The 17,923-nt window shown below is 45.3% G+C and overlaps 1 protein-coding gene across 2 annotated transcripts in view; it reads left to right on the top strand.

Moving 5' to 3' along the window:
- The window catches only part of ADAMTSL1 (ADAMTS like 1), a 688,426-nt gene that overhangs the window by 362,285 nt on the left and 308,218 nt on the right, over nucleotides 1-17,923 (top strand). The gene's annotated exons all lie outside the window — the stretch shown is intronic.

Here is a 17,923-nt window from a genome sequence, read left to right as displayed (position 1 = left end):
TCTTGGTGCCACAGGACTAATGTGTATAAAATGGGCCTTGGAGCTTGGCTCAGCTATAGCAAGTACCATGCTGATTTCTGGCACTGAGAACAGTCAGTATTTTGTAATCTTGTTGTCAGAAGTGCACTGGGAGGAAAGGGGAACAGAGCAGCAGTAGTCTCCCCAAATCTTTCTGCAAGTGCAGGTCAGATATTGTTAAAATGGCTTTGGGAGGTCTTGGAAGCAGTGCCTCCTGCAGTGTTTCAGCACCTGCCCAATGCCATATGAGGACTGGCCGCATTTCCAGCTTGGTGCCTGAGCAGTAGTATCAGATACGTTAACAGGCCCCACAGCAACATGAATGCTGACTGGTTTCTGCATTAGTACACTGATGTGAGGGATAGGATCCTGGGAGCAACCATAATTGAGCTCACAGTATGTTAATGTTTTAGCATTTGTTACTTAAGTTTTGTACACACTGCGTTCCTAATGGGGGCCTGAAAACATTCTTCTCTGTATTTGAGCAGGACTGAGATGACTCTGGCGAGGCAATCAGGTGAGAATGTACTGCCCAGTGTGTTCGCCAAGCTAGAAGTACAATGAGAGGTTATGCCAGTTAGAAGCATAAGCTATCTCCCATGTGCAGAGTCACAAGGAGTCCACTGGCCACTACTGTACTGTACTGTACTGTACAGGAGATTGCAATGAATAGATATGGATCACAGTGCTGTGTGGGGGATTGTGGACCTATACTTAATCTGTCACTATGGTTAGAGAGCACTTTCATGCTATTCAATTAAACATTCTCTTCCATCTATTAAATTCCCTCTTCTCCCGCGCCCCTCCAAACCACCGAGAGCCCCCTGTCCTTGCCATGATTCATATTCCACTGCTGCCTTTTGGGTTAGTCTAGCTCTTAGTGTTGAGAGACAAGTTTTTGTTCCATAGCCTTGCTATCATTTGCTCCTAGGAGATGAAGGAAAGATAAACCTGAGAATACAGAATCAAATCACTGATGATGAGGGAAGGAATCACTGACTCTGATTTCCCCAAGTGATGTATCCGTGCAGCCAATGAGAAATGCTGTATAGAGTGTTGGAGGATGTTGGAACCTTCAAAGTTATCCATTTAACATCAGTTTAAAGGCCGATCCGATGCACTCCATCGGGCCAGTTCTCCTATCCTTAGGAAAAACTACCACTGACACTAATAGGAGATTTCCAGGAGTAAGGACTGACTGGTCCTCATGACTTTATAGCCAATGGGAATCAGCAGTTAGGTGAGAATTTTGACCCTTTGATAATTTTTTACACTATCACTGTATTTTGCACATCAAATTTACTTTCTATCTATTTTCAAATACATTATTTGCATAAGTCCTATGTGCTGTAAACAATTTCACAATGTCCCTGTTTTGGCAGATGGGATAGGCTGGGAGAAGAAAGTGGGCACAAGCTGTACCTAAACAGTCCATGTCCTCAAGCAAGCACGTAGACAGACAAAGATGTGGGAGTAATGGTCTCAAGTTGCAGTGGGGGAGGTCTAGGTTGGATATTAGAAAAAACTTTTTCACTAGGAGGGTGGCGAAGCACTGGAATGGGTTACCTAGGGAGGTGGTGGGATCTCCTTCCTTAGAGGTTTTTAAGGTCAGGCTTGACAAAGCCCTGGCTGGGATGATTTAGTTGGGGATTGGTCCTGCTTTGAGCAGGGGTTTGGACTAGAAGACCTCCTGAGGTCCCTTCCAACTCTGATATTCTAGGATTCTATGTGTGTTCATGCATGTGTTCACACAGCATGTGCAATTCTTGGGGATCAATTCTCATGCTCCCATCCATACACCCTACTAGAATGCTAAGAGGGCAGAAAGAACAGATAGGACCACTCTGTTTCTGGGTTGTAGCTAGGGAATCGGGTGGCAGGCTCTCACTTTCTTCCCTGCAGAGGAGGGAGAACTAGAAAGCAGCATTTAAACTCTCTGTTGCAACAGCTTAAGCTTGTAGGCCGGATGCCATGGCTCAGACCTCAGTGACCTCACTTCATTTTTCTGGTTGATGTCAAGGCACAGGCCTTGGTGAGGATGCTGGCTAAGTACCTCTCTCTGTCTTGCTGTTGTACTGTCAAGGCACGGGCTTCAGAGTCTACTGGTTCAGAATGTCTATTTGCTGGTCTGCTATCTTTACCATGGTTGGCTGATGTCAAGACACAGATGTCTTGGGTTACTGGCCTGCTCAGTTGATGTCCAGGCAGAATGCTGAGATGATGAGTTAATGGATAGCTGAGATCAGGGAGTAAGGAGTGAGGTTTCCTAACAAGCTGTAGGGGAAAATTTATTTTCACCACAAACTCTACCTGATCACGTAGGTTTAGAAATGAATTATACAGGTCCTCAAGTCTTCGTTTCAATCCGATGAATGGACCAGATGTCTTTCATGGCAGTGGAGGACAGTGTTTTGGCTTGTTCTTTGAAGCCCCCTTTCCAACCAGTATCTCTTTGAAGTTGGCTGGGCTGTTTGAACCAGCTGTTATTTCAGGTGATAACCTCCTGTAAGCATTGTGACAGGCCTGTGGTGACTTTGCAAGGTGTGACATCCTTGTAATAGGCCTGCAGTTCTAGATTGCCCACATTCAGGGGTTAGTTCTATTTGTTTAATAAAGTGGGGCTGAACTTACTCCTTTACCTTAAATGGTGTGTTTGGTTTTTCCCCTGTCTGTGGCAGCTTTACTTTACATCCCAGGATAGTTTTCTATATGAGAAGCTGATACTCCACGTTGTTAGCACAGTGAGCTTCCAGTTCTCATCTCTGTTGGCAGGAGTTAGTACATGTTAGGGAGCTGGTTCTTCACTGCGGGAGTGGGCAGAGTGGTGGAGAAGCATTGAAAAATTCCATCATTCAGCAACCCAGTTTGCTGCCAAGATGTTGGGAGATTCAGGAGTTGATCAGCACTGCTTTTAAAGCAGCAGTGGCTTTGGGAATGTGTTCTAGGTTGTTGCAGGTATAAAGAAGGGCCAGTGATTAAACGTCTGAATGTTTTAAGAGTGAACAGAGAAAATAATCATCCTGTATCTTAGTCATAGAAAAGGCCTAAAGATCTGATGGAAAAGGCCTAAAGACCTAAATAGAACTAAGGACGTGCATTTAACCATGCATTTAATCATGTTAGCTATTTGTTAACCAATTTAATTGGCTCACTTGGCTCACAAGTATATGCAGCTGTTTCCCCATATCTCCCCAAGGTTTTTAGTGTAAAGGGTCAACAAATGTACCTTGTTTTCCCTTCAAAATGACAAATGTATCTACAACAGATGTCTCTTGTATCTTCTTCCCCAAAATAATATATGAATCCTGTATAACCTATTATCTATAGGTCAGCATAATGACGCAAAAGGATGAAGGCTACGTTGTTTGTTACTGGTTATAAAAAGGGCCTGTTCGGCCATGTAAGGTGTGTCTCTCTTCTGGCATTAGCCGATCAGAGCACCCGCTCAGCTGATCGATCAATAAAGAACATGGTACCCGTCTTCTTGTCTCTCCGTGCCTCCTTGGTGTAATTAGGTAAGCTCCGGGGAGAACGGGCCCTATTCGGCTAACAAATTGGCGAACACGAAGGGACTTCTCTCCCTGAAGGGGGCACTGACCGACGGCCGAGGACGACTCCGGAGAGTGGCCACCTTGAGCTGTTGGTTTGCTCGAGCTCTGGGTCGCCGCAATCGGCCGGGACGGCTGCGCCCCCTCAATAGAGAACTCCTAATGACACGGAGACAAGACGGTACCAGAAGAAGGGGAAGGTCCAACTGCCGGACGCGGCCACTCCGGGCGGTAAGTGCGTTTACCTCTTGGGTTTGAGGGATAACGCCCCCGCAGTGTAGGTTGGACCCTTTAGGTAATCCCTGTGTGGGAAGGTATTGTAGGTGGACAAATGTTTTGTGGTCATGATAACTAAACCAGGCAACGGCTTATGAATAATTTCACTAACTTCACTAGTCCTTGGGCCGTACTGGACAATTATTGGGACGTAGAAAAGCCCCAGGGCTTGCTTTTATTCCTGGTAGGGGTACTGTTCTTTTTCATTTTAATGATATGCTGGAAGCCAAAATTGTGATAACCAGGTCTAGGACTTAAACCGACTCTAGCCGCACCGAGACTCCTGCGAGGGGAAACCCCGTGACCAGGATATCTTGATCGCAAGGGGGGTCGGTCGAACCCGTGACCAGGTTTAATTAAACACGAGCATAATGGGGTCCGGACAAAGCAGATATGCTGGGACACCCTTGGAATGTATGTTAAATAATTGGAAGGCGTTTAGACGCCAGGCTGATTATGGAATGGTATTATGTAAAGATGATCTGATAAAATTCTGTACTGTGGAATGGACGACATTTGGGGTGGAATGGCCCATTGGGGGAACACTTAAATTAGAAACTGTGCAAGCTGTGCATGACATTGTAACTGGGGATGGACATTGGGACCAGTATCCCTATATAGATATTTGGCAGGATCTTGTAGCTAACCCCCCCCCCCCGGCTGCGAAAATGTAAAGCACAAGCCACTGGGGCCTTGATGGCCCGTGCCCCTGTTAGGCACCTTGGTCGTCCCCCTGTTAAGAAACCCTGTCCACCAGCTGTGATTCCTTCTGCCCCTGATCCTATGCCCCCTCCTCCATTGTATCCTGGCCCTCCGATCCTGCCAGAACAGTCCCCTTCCCCTGAAAGTGATACCCCAACGAAAAGATCAGGAGAGAATATTAGAGAGGATCTCAGCGATCAGGACTCCTCTGCTCCAGAGCCCTCTACGAGCTCCACAGGCTCCGCGGTGTCTGACCGCACTAGGAGCAAAACTGGCTCCGGGACGGCCCAGGGGGAATGGAACTTAACAGAAAACTACAGCCCTGGGGACACAAAATTCACTTTTATTAAGAGCCCCGTAGCAGCAAAGATAGCCCCAGTGCGCCAACTGCCCCTAAGGGAAACTGTAGCCCCCGGAGGTGCGCTCACTATGATATATGTCCCCTTTACTACGAGTGACCTATATAATTGGAAGCACCAGAACCCCCCGTTCTCGGAGGATCCCGCTCCACTAACAGCAGTCTTTGAAACCTTGGTCTCGGCCCATAATCCTACTTGGGGCGATATGAGAATTGCTCTAAATACCCTACTAACTGCGGAGGAGAGGCGTTTGGTCCTCTCAAAAGCCCGTGAGGGGCTAGCAGGAGGGGGAGCGAGCGCAGCTGATTTAGCCAACCAGCTCCCTGAGACTGCGCCCAACTGGCCCCATGAAACTGGGGAGGGTCGAGACCTCCATCGCAGATATGCTGTAGCTATAGTACAGGGGATGAAACTCTGTATTAGAAAGACTCCAAATTGGGCCAAGCTGTATAATATTCGACAGGAAAGGAATGAGAATCCAGCCGCCTTTTATGAGCGCCTGTGTAACACCTGTAAAAGATACACAGACCTCGATCCGGAGGATGCCAATGGGAAGCGGGTGTTGATTCCCCTCTTCATTGGGCAGTCCTATGAGGACATTAGGAAAAAGTTGCAGAAATTGGATGGGGCATCGGGTAAAAATATAGAGGAGCTCTTGGAGATTGCGTTAAAGGTTTATGATCGCAGAGACGATGAGGAACGGAAAAAGGGGGCCCGCATGCTAGCGATGGCCCTGAGGGAGGGAAGTGAGGAAAAGGGGGTCAAGACTAAGGGGCAAACAGGACCACAGGGGAAGGGAAAGGGCCCCCGTTTGGGACGAAATCAATGTGCTATCTGTAAAGAGGAGGGACACTGGAAGAACGAATGCCCCCAGCGACACACCATGGGGGAAGGATATAGAAACAAAATCCCACCCGCGCCCATCTTCTATAACGGCGCGGAAGAAGAGTCGTTTGTATAGGGAGGCCGGGGGACCCAGCGGCCCCTTCTGGCGACACAGCCCGCCAGCCTGGATCCCACGGTAACAATTAAGGTAGGGGGCCGCCCAATTGAAGCCCTTATTGATACAGGGGCTACCCTTAGTTTGCTTCCCCTCGCAGAGGCTCCCCAAGGAAGGGCTCAAGGGTGTACTATAGTTCAAGGGATAGAGGGACAAAACATAAAATTGGAAAAAACTCTTCCCCTCCTAGTGAAAGTAGGGGGCCATCATATTGCCCACCAATTCGTTTGTAGCCCTTCCTGTCCCATTGCGCTTCTAGGACGAGATGTCCTTACTAAATTACAGGCGGAAATCTCGTTCAATAATAATGGGACTATGGAAGTTAGGCTCCCTAAACAACAAACCTCTAATTATCAAATGGCCCTTCTGAGTGCTGAAAATCCCCCCCCCCCCCCCCCCGGCGCAGCCGGAGGGTGAGAGGGACCAGCTGCCGGGGGTTAACTCTGAGGTCTGGGCTGAGGAGGGAGGCTTCGCCCGGGCTCAAAACGCTCTACCAGTGCATATTTCCCTTAAGGAAGGAAGCCGCCCAGTCCGAATTCGACAATACCCCCTTAAGTTAACCACTCGGATCGGGTTGAAGCCTCTGATTCAAAAGTTTTTGCAGTACGGCTGGCTAAGGGAAGGCACTTCCCCGTACAATACTCCGATAATGGGAGTGCCTAAGCCTAATGGGCAGTATCGATTGGTCCAGGACCTAAGACAGGTTAATAAGTTAATAGAGGCCCCTTATCCAGTTGTCCCAAACCCTCATACTATCTTGGGCCAAGTCCCCAAGAGCCACAGCTGGTTCTCTGTGATAGATTTAAAAGATGCTTTCTTTATACCCCTTGATCAGGAGTCTCAGAAACTGTTTGCCTTTGAATGGGAGGACCCAGATACCCATTACAAGGCTCAGTATCTCTGGACTGTTGTCCCTCAGGGACTTACCTGTGCACCCGAGATTTTTGGCAGCCAGCTAAAAAGAGATCTTGCCCCGTTCCTGGCTAGACACCCCTCGTGCAACATAGTTCAGTATTGCGATGATCTGCTCTTAAGTACTGAGACGGAAACAGCTTGTAGAGAGCAGACTATAGAACTCCTTAATTTTCTTGGGGCTCAGGGGTACAAGGTTTCCAGGGGAAAAGCCCAATTGGTTAGACAGCAGGTCACTTTTCTCGGGTATCATCTTTGTCAGGGACGTCGTAGCTTGGGTAAAGACAGGATCCAAGTTATACTCGAGAGTCCTCAGCCCCGAAGTCCCAGAGAGTTGAGAGCTTTCCTGGGACTAACCGGTTTTTGCCGGCTTTGGATCCCTGACTACGGAGGGAAGGCCAGACCACTATACGAGTCCCTTACTAAAGAGGGTCTGCTCCATTGGTCATGGACCAAGGAAAAAGAAAAAGCATTTCAAGAGCTTAAAGAAGCCTTAGTTCAGCCTCCCGCTTCAGCTCTTCCGGATTCCCGGAAGCCGTTCACCCTATACGTTCACGAGAGGGGAGGGGTGGCATCTGGAGTCCTGTGCCAAAGGTCGGGACCGACCTGGCGACCTGTAGGTTACTACTCAAAGGTATTGGACCCGGTTGCCAAAGGCTGGCCGGCTTGTTTACGAGCCGTGGCTGCGACCGCTCTCCTTGTGCAGGAGGCTGAAAAATTAACCTTGGGTGGGGATACTGATGTTGTGGTGCCCCATGGGGTACCCCAGATAATGGGAACAGGAGCTGGGGAAAAGTATCTAAATCCCAGTCGGCATACTAGATATGAGGTGGGGCTTTTGTTGGCCCCTAACCTGACTTTCAAAAGAGTTAGTTCCCTCAACCCGGCTACCTTACTGCCTGATCCCCAAGTTCCCTGTAGGATCCGCCCCACTCATGATTGTATTGAAGTCTTGCAACAAGAGACTAAACCTCGCCCTGATCTCTCAGATTTGCCCTGGCCCAATCCCGATATCGAAGGATACGTTGATGGATCTAGTTATGTAGGAGATGGGAAGCGGTTTACAGGAGCAGCCGTCGTAGTTAGGAGTGGAGAGGTGTACAAGTTTAAGCTTAGCCCCAATTTATCTGCCCAGGCGGCGGAGCTGGTGGCTCTTATTGAGGCTCTCCGGTTAGGAACTGGGAAAACTATTAATTTGTATACTGACAGTCGTTATGCGTATATGGTGGTGCATGCCCACGGAACCCTGTGGAAAGAAAGGGGCTTCATTACGGCTTCAGGCCAAACAATAGCCCATGGGACCCTTATTAAGTCATTGCTTGAGGCCCTGATGCTCCCCCTCCGGGTTGCCGTAATACACGTGCGTGCACATGGGAGGGCCCCTGAAACTGAACAGCGTAAATACAATCGATTGGCTGATCAGGCCGCGAAGGAAGCCGCACAAGAAGGAGCCACGTGGCTTCTCTGGGTCCAAGGTACAGGAGTTAAAACCCCTACTCCCCACTATACAGCAGAGGAAGTGTCCCACGCGCGAGCTACAGGGGCCCAACAAGTTCCCTCTGGGTGGTGGAAGTTGTCAGGGGGGGAGATTTTCGTACCTAGACCAGTACTCCAGGAGATTCTCCGATCCTTACACAAGGAGGGACATTTGGGATCAGGAGCTATGGTCGATTTGGCTACCCGGTCCCTTAGGGGATTGGGTATACATATGGAGTCCCAAAGAATTGTTAATAACTGTTCTGTTTGCCAGCGAACAAACCAAAAGGGGTGCGCCCCCCCCCCCGCCCCAATGGGAGGCCGGCCCTGGGCTGCCTATCCTTTTCAAAGGTGGCAGGTGGACTTTGCTGAAGTCCCCCCTTGTAGGGGCTATAAGTATTTGCTTGTTTTTATTGACCAACTTACTGGGTGGGTAGAGTGTTACCCTACACGGCATTGTCAGGCACGGGCAGTCACCAAAGCCCTGTTACATGAAATACTTCCCCGCTTCCATCTCCCCGAAGTAATTGAGTCGGACCGGGGAAGCCATTTTATCTCCCAGGTGGTTCAGCAGGTGTCGCGGGCCCTCGGTATACAATGGAAATTGCATACACCTTGGAGACCGCAGAGCTCGGGCCAAGTAGAGAGAATGAATAGAACTCTCAAAGATACTCTCACTAAACTGTGTATGGAGTCCGGTTTAAAGTGGCCTGGTGCTCTGCCACTCGCCCTTACCCGCATTCGGAGGGCCCCGCGTAAGGGCCTGAAACTTTCACCCTTTGAACTGGTCTTTGGGTTCCCTCCCCGAGTACTCATCCCGGGGTACCGAGAGGATGTAAACTGGGAAGTAGGGAATGACTCCTTGTGGAAGCAGGTTTCTGCGCTACAATCTGTTTTGTTACAGCTACATCGATACGCGGCGCCTTTCCAGACCCTTCCCTTGGATCAACCCGTGCATTCATTCCAGATCGGTGATCAAGTCCTTATCAAAAAGTGGAAGCGTGATCCCCTCACGCCACGGTGGGACGGCCCGCACACTGTATCGCTCATCAGCCAGGCCGCCGTTAAGGTTCTCGGGAGCGACAAGTGGACACATCATACACGGGTAAAGCGGTTTCTGAATCCAAACCCGGAGAGCAACACAACCGAAGAGGACAACAGCCCTCTGTCCGCTCCGGCTCCGGAAGCCCGGGGTGGCACAGGTGAAGACTCCACCTGGGAGTACCAAGGACTAGAGGGACTAAAGGGACTGTTTAAGAGAAAGGGACAATGAGGTTATCCTTTGTGTTTCTGTTATGTATATTCAGTTATTCATGTGGTTGGGAAAACAGGTTTTTGCAATTAGGGGAAATAATAGCAGGTTCCTTTAACCTTACCAATTGTTGGGTGTGTGGCGGTCCAGGAGAGTTAAATGAGTGGCCCTGGGTAGCCCAGCCAGTACAGCCCAAATGGTGGCTAAGTAACTTAAGCATAGTGCATAATGGAACGGGAAGATGGATTGAGGATAGTGGCCCTTGGCGGCTCTGGGATGGGTATCTTTTGCCTTAATCGAACAAAACGCGGGGGAAAGTATGTAGGGGAAAGTACGTGCAACTGGACTTTATCTCTAGGATTTGATTGCTATGATCATCCTAGCTGCCATACGTATGACTGTTTTAAGTATCAAGGACGATGGAACCATACCCATGTAAAGCTGACTAATAATAGTTGGGTACGATGTTCCTACTGGAATCATACGGGCGATGGTTGTAAGGCAGTAGGATTGGATGGGTACTTTGATGCCCTCTTTTTAAGTTGCCAGCGAGATAATACCACCAGTAAGGACCACGTGGTACGATGGTATCAGTGGGCATGGCAGCACCCTAATGGAACCCGAGTGACCCATTTTAAACAATTTTGGTCTAGTACCAATAGCCCAAAATTTGGTTGCAATTGTGTTTGGAAGGCAGGGGCTGGGGCATGGAAATGTGATTACTGTAATCAGGATGGCACGTCTATTGTTCTCGGGGGGCCCATAGAATCAGGTAACTCTTTGTATTATGAGGAGCCGGGCCCCGAAGATTACCCCGAGACCTGGGATGGCCCCTTTGCTAATGGGACCTGGGCCTTGAAAGGCCATTATTGGATCTGTGGATCCTATGCTTATCGCAGACTGCCTCCAAACTGGTCAGGAATATGTTATGTAGGATATATTAGGCCTCTATTCTTTCTACTACCTCAAAACCAAGGAAATAAGTTGGGAATTAAAGTTTATGATGATTTAATTAGAGAAAAACGGTTTGTGGACTCCACTTTGACTGCCGGGAGTTCCCAAACTTGGGGAGCTCAGGAATGGCCCCCTGAAAGGATCATCAAACATTATGGACCAGCCACCTGGAACCCTAGTGAGCTAATAACAGGGGCCAGGGAACCAATTTATAATCTAAACCGAATCATTAGGCTGCAGGCTATCTTGGAAATATTAACCAACCAAACAGCCGCAGCACTGGATCTTTTGGCCGATCAATCAACTCAAATGAGACATGCAATTCTTCAACACCACATAGCTCTTGACTACTTGCTAGCAGAGGAAGGAGGACTCTGTGCGAAACTGAATGAGTCTAACTGCTGCTTACAAATAGACGATAATGGCCAGGCAGTAAAACAGTTAACAAAGGAAATGAGAAAGATAGCCCATGTCCCAGTACAGACCTGGGGTGGGTGGGACACAGATTGGTTTACCTCCTGGCTGCCACAATTGGGATGGCTACGAAAAGGTTTTCTCCTTTTTATATTCTTTGTTACCACCCTATTAACTCTCGCTTGCTTTACCCCTTGCTTGGTTGCGGCAGTCCGAAGACTGGCTAATCAGGTTACATATCAACAGATGATGATATTATACCAGCCAGTAGGAACTGAGGAACAAGGGCCATAAGGCTCTTAAAATGCTTTTAAGGGGGGAAATCTGATAGAAAAGGCCTAAAGATCTGATGGAAAAGGCCTAAAGACCTAAATAGAACTAAGGACGTGCATTTAACCATGCATTTAATCATGTTAGCTATTTGTTAACCAATTTAATTGGCTCACTTGGCTCACAAGTATATGCAGCTGTTTCCCCATATCTCCCCAAGGTTTTTAGTGTAAAGGGTCAACAAATGTACCTTGTTTTCCCTTCAAAATGACAAATGTATCTGCAACAGATGTCTCTTGTATCTTCTTCCCCAAAATAATATATGAATCCTGTATAACCTATTATCTATAGGTCAGCATAATGACGCAAAAGGATGAAGGCTAAGTTGTTTGTTACTGGTTATAAAAAGGGCCTGTTCGGCCATGTAAGGTGTGTCTCTCTTCTGGCATTAGCCGATCAGAGCACCCGCTCAGCTGATCGATCAATAAAAAACATGGTACCCGTCTTCTTGTCTCTCCGTGCCTCCTTGGTGTAATTAGGTAAGCTCCGGGGAGAACGGGCCCTATTCGGCTAACATTAGTGATATTAATACTTCTGTTTGCCAAATCCATTGCTAACCACTGCATTGTATATACCCACCCCATCCCTCCTTTCTTTTCCTTTCTTAGGTTTTTGGGGTTTTTTCCCACTATGCATTCTTTTCAGGCTTAGTATCAATTTGGAATTTGAAATTCAGCCAATTGTTTTGGGGGGGGTCTGAATCCAAAATCCAGACCAAATGTGAAGCTTATCCATTCCCCCCCCCCCCCCGATTGTAATGTAAAGACTTCATTTTTCCTTTAATAAAACATAACCATTTAGTATCTTTCTGGCTGTGTGCACAGAATATGTATGTTTGTTTGGGTTGCTTTGCAGGAGAAGGCCTGCTTATAAATGTTATAAATATTATTAATAATATTTTACTGCCATATCAGAAATATCAGAATCAGCATGAAAATAAGAAGGGCATAACTTTAGAGTTCATCTAGGGTCTCTGCACCACTGAAGTCAATGGGAGTTTTGCCATTGATTTCAATGGGAACAGGATCGGGTATCCGAGAGAATGAATTTTCTTTAATGGTAGAGGGCCAGTAATTTTCTTTGGCCAATATATCCTGCTGAACAAAAGAGTACTTTACAGCCGTTAGGAAGCAACAGTTCAATGGGAACCATTTTGCTTGATGATTTAGAAAAGAGTGTTTTGAATCCAAATACTCTATACTGTCCTCTTGAACAGCATTAAGAGCCGGAGGAATAGAGAAAACTCAATTTAAATGGAAACAACAAATGACTGTCAGCATAAGAGGTTCCGGCTCATGCTATTTTGCACTGGGTGCATCACATAAATGATTTTAATACAACAGAGAAGATTTAGTAAACATTAAATCTTTTTTCTTTTCTTTTCTTTTTTTTCCTCCTTAAGAACTTCCATTTTTTCTGTTCTCTTTTTAAAAAAAAATGTTTGTTTTGTTTATAAATAAAACTGCCTCATTTAAAAATCAGTGTGTTTTAAGTCATCCTGGTAAAAGCAGAGGGTGAAAATCCCACTTTTAAACTTAGGTTGTAAAAGAAATATAAAGACTTCAAGCAGTTTGGGTGAGGGGTCATGACTTGCACAGTGATCCTAATTTTGCTGAGTTCAAGCTTGTGAGTAACTTTACCCCTGGGAGAAGTTCCATTGAATTGAGTGGGACTATTTAGGTACTTAAAATTAAGCACATGCTTAAGTGTTTTGCTGGATTGAGGCCCCTGGTGCTTAAAGTTACTCAAATGCATAAGGATCAGGGCCTATATTTGTAAAATGCAATGTATTTCTGTGTTCACTCTGTGTGTTGCTTTAATAATAATTAATCATTCTACCTCATGTTTATTAAGGCCAAGTTTCTTTCAAAAGTAGTCCAGAACTTTTCACTGTCCAACTTTCTGGTGGTGCATTTTCCATCTGTAAGTTTTTGAATACACAAAAATGTTACCCGGAGAAATAGCAGACACAGTTTGAGAGGCCATTTAAACTCACTTTGGAAATTTGGCCTTTCATTCACACAGAAGGCCTGAGCCTTCTGCTATCAAAGTCAATGGGGATTATTTCATTCACTTCAGTGGGACCAGGGCCAGGCCCTTAGTTAGCTTCACAAAATTAATAGGTGATCTTTAAGCCTGATCCAACTGACATGAGTCCCTTGGTGACTATGACAGTTATGTCTGAGAAAGGGCTGTAAGATTAGTTGTATTCACTTTGCCCAATCTTATTGTGACAAAAGAAATACATACATAATAGCTCACTGCACATATAATAGCTTCTTTTATTGAAAGATCTCAAGGCACTTTGCACACACAGATGAATTAATAACAAACAATAGTAATTAAACTAAATCTAAGGATATCAGTCCAGCTTAATTTTTTTTTTATCGCAACCTGTGATTCTTGCAGCAAGCAGCATTTTATTAATTACTTTAAAAAACAAAGTCCCTAGTATCTAAGAATGTCGTTTTGGCTCTTGTTTGTACTTCACTGCTAAGCAGAACTTGGCTGACATTTCACTTTCTCTGATGCTTGCCACATTTAGAGCTGCTAACCAGCAACACATGGCACAAGAAAACTGTTCTAAGAATACAGTGGCAGGATTTTGTTTTAGTGATATGGGACTGTCTGTCACTGCAGTTACCTTTTGACCTTAATGTTTCAGTTGTTCCTCCACTGCTACCCTACCTGCCTTTCTGTGGTAGTAAAATAAAGAAATCCATATTGGCTTATGAGATATAAATGCATTTAACATCAGAAACTAGCAACCCGTCATAGTGTTCAAAGCAAGGCTCTTGCATTCTGGTTCATATGGACAGATCTTTACACCTGCATGGAGTTCCCTTATTTCAGTACATCTGCATCCGTCTTACTGCAGTTCATTCCTCCTCTAAGTTTTGGCATGAGACTTTGGAATGTATTAACAACACAGTAAGTGTATTGTTTTGTTCTTAGGCATCATTTTTCTTTGCTGTGCTAGAAAGACTATTCACAAAGTTCAGATAGTTAAATGGTAATCTGTGGGCCAGGGGCAACTGGCATTCCAAGTGCTACTGTCTTTCAGACCAATTTCTCAAGACAAAACAGCAGATCACTTTCCAGAATCTTTGTGCCTTTCATTAGCTACATGATCAGTGTTTTCTGCAATAAAATCCTTAGTTGAGTATTTCCACTCAAACAAGGGAGGGACGTGTGGAGTAGGGAGAGCTGGAGGAAAGTGGGAAATCTTCCTCTAAAAGAACAGTGTTGGACTCCCAGTTTGGACAGTTCTTCTCCCATTAGGTGTTGGTGCTCCTCCAGCTTTATAGTGGAAAGCTCTGGAGATCCATAAACTCCCCAGCTAGGCACCAGCTCCTCCTGCTGTTCCCACTTAAGGTTCTTCCGCCTAGTGAGTCCTTGTTTCACCAGCCAGTGAAGGAAGAGGCAGGAGAGTTCTGAGGGACCTAAGCTGCCCCAAGTCTCAGGGAGGGTGTAGAGATGGAACAATGCTCCCACAGGCTCCCTCACAAGCTGCTCTTACTGAGTATCTCTAGTTGGACAAGTGACAGGCCTCTCTGAGCTCACAGGTTTAGCGATTCTAGCTTGCTGGGCTTATTCCAGTGCACGGGCCTTTGTGAGATTACTTGGTAAATACAACTACCTTGCTGTGACAATGTTAAGACAGAAACCTCTTTTGAAGTTCCTGGCTCGGAATCTTTATCTTCTTTCTCTGAGATCAACATACAAGCCTCAATAATGTTTCTGGGTCAGTGCCTCTAACTTGCTGGTTTGATATCAAGGCAAAGTCTTTTCTTTGAGGTTTTGGCTAAACAACTCTAGCTTGCAGAGCTTATGTCAAGGTCTCTTTAGCTCCTTAGCTTATCAGCACCACCTGCCTGCTGGTTTGATGTCAAGGGATGGGCCTCTGAGAGCGAAATGCCTTTGCGCTTCTTAAGAGCTGGTCTGATGTCAAGGCACAGGCCTCCATGAGTGTTACTGGACCAACAGCTGTAGGGTGGTGTGATGTCACAGTGCAGTCAGTCTTTGTGCGATTACTGCCTCATCAACTTTAGCTTGCTGGTTTTATGTGAAGATTCTGATTTCTGGGATGTTACTGGCTCAGAAGCTCTAACATGTTCTGATTACAAGCAAGATGCAGGAAATTGGGGGATGGTGGGTAGGGAGGGAAGCAATCAAGGATCAGCAGATCGTGAGAAATGGAGGCAATGATGGCAGAGCTGGGAGGAAAACAAGATAAAGGACAGTAAAGGGAGAGAAAATTGAGCCACAAATGAGAGAGAGAAGACTGAGAAAGCAGACACACAAGATGGGAGAAAATGAAGGAAAGGGGGAGAGAAAAACAATAAATCAAAATGAATCACAATGGCCCCCAATTTTCCTCCATCCCCATTTTGATTTCATGTGGCTGATACCAATCAAAGGAAAACATTTGTTCCAGAGCACATGGCCAACAACGTAGAGGGAACATGGAAATTGTGCTGAGATATTTAAGAAGAAGGTATGTTAATCAGGGGGGCCATGTACCTGTTGGTTGCTTGGATAATGTGGGAACAGATTGCACAAGGGAGAAAACAGTCTTAATGGGAATGATGGGGGAAATGGAATGGGATGAGAACAGAGAATAGGGGAAGGGCAGTAAATGTGGATGAAAACCTTTAAAAGGATTAGAGAGGGTGGGTGGCTCAGTGGTTGGGGTGCTAGGCTGGGAGTTAGGGGATATGGATTCACTTCCCAGCCCTGCCACAGGCTACCTATGTGACCTTGGCAAATCACCTAGGTCCAGGTGATTGTGAGCCTGGCTGCTTTGGCCAGCAAGGGTAGGTAGATCTAGAAAGGCAGCAGCACACTTAGGCTCTGTGTGTGCTGTGGGGAGAAAATGGGGGAGTGAATTGCCCCCACATTCTTCAAGTTACCTCCTCTAGCATTGTTAAGAAGTGGCATTGATGAGTTCCAAAGGGAATCAGATTTAAGCTGTGTCAGATGCGTCTGGAGATTAGGTGGTAGTAGGGCTAGAAGAAGAAAATAGGTCCAGTCTATTTGGCATTTAGTGTATTAGCCACAGAAAGATTTACCTTGGTGTACGTATAATTGAATTATTCAATTTGATTATTTTGTATACAAGTTGAACAAGTACAAACAAAAACGCTGATAGCTCTCCATTTGGTCAGTAAAGTAATAGTGGGTTTGACAGAAGAAAGCATTCTTTGCATTACACTATTAAATGGAACGCTTAATCAGCTTGCTTTTTTTTTTTTTTTTTTTTTGCCAAAAGAAAGCTTCCCATTATATTCAAGTTATAAACACGGTGATGGGGGGAAATAAACATACAGGCAAATTTTAGCGTTATAATGTTACAGTTACTGTTCCTTGGTTCTTCTGTATGCTAGTCTTAGGTACAAAGAGTAGACTGATGGCTATTATTGGAAAATACAGATTTAACTAGATCTGTGTGTGCTGGGAGGTTTGGCTTTCAGATTTTGTAAATAGCTCAAGCAATTCCCAAAACAGTTTTGTCAGTCATTTCTCTCTGATTCTCATTCTGAGCCATTACCGGGTTCAGTATTATTTCATCCAAATGCATTATGTCATGGAAAATAAGCAATAGTGTCTTGTGAACCTGTTTTCGAAAGAGATCACATTAAGTCTATGTGAATTTGCATAGGTTTAATATGCATCTGACCACACGTGACTTTGTAAGGTTCTGCCTAAATCTGCTTTGCTCCAGTGGAGCTGAATAAGTGGAGAACTTATATTTTAGCTGCTTCAGAGCCAAATTTTGCCTTCTTAGCACAGTATGGAGCATTCAGCCTCATCCTTTGTTTTGTTCAAAAACGCATTTGTTACGTTATTATTTTGATACAGCTATGTTGTGCCAAAAATGTGGTTGGTACTTTTCAGACAATAAGATGATATGAGGCCAAATCTTTAGCTGGCATAAATTGGTAAACTGTGCTGATTTACATCAGCTGAGGCTCTGGCCCACAACCCCTCTTCCAAAGAGCTTAAAATCAAAATAGAACATGTAGAGATGGAGACGGGATACAACTAGAACTAAAATGCTGAAGCTGTCAAGTTCCTCATGTGTCTTGTTTCCATGAGTTTTCTTTTTCTATAATACATTTTCTGTATATTTTGTAAACACTCTTTGGAGAGGTGGAGGAGGGTTTACAGGTCTCTAGAAAATTGTGTTTTAATGAGGAGTCATGAGATGTAAATGCAAAATGATTTTTGAGCAACCCCAGAAAATAGTGGTCAGTGATTTGTAGCTTTTTAAGGACAACTGATCACTGGCAACAGAAAACACGTAAGGGTTCCTGACTGACATGCTGTAACAAGGATGAGATTTCCTCCTTTGAATATAGATTTAATTTGAGAAAATCAAAAGAACAGATTGTTAAAGAATCTTTGCTGAAGTAGTTATGAGTAGACATAAATGGTATAAAAATTACATTTATTTTTTAATGAGCACTTAGGTCTAACTTGTTAAATAAATGTTTATTAATGTTTATAAATGGTGCTATGTTACATTCCAAATATTGCATAAGTAAAATGTACTAGTATCTGGCACTCACGGAAAACTGTACAGCAATGGTCAACTCATGTAAAGTACAACCTCCCCCACCCTTACCCCCAGGAATTAAAGAAACCAAAGTTACTTATTATACATATGAGCTATTAGCAA

Source organism: Emys orbicularis, chromosome 6 (genome assembly GCF_028017835.1).
Source record: "Emys orbicularis isolate rEmyOrb1 chromosome 6, rEmyOrb1.hap1, whole genome shotgun sequence".
Classification (NCBI taxonomy): domain Eukaryota; kingdom Metazoa; phylum Chordata; order Testudines; family Emydidae; genus Emys; species Emys orbicularis.
This window is presented reverse-complemented; position numbering and strand designations above follow the sequence as displayed.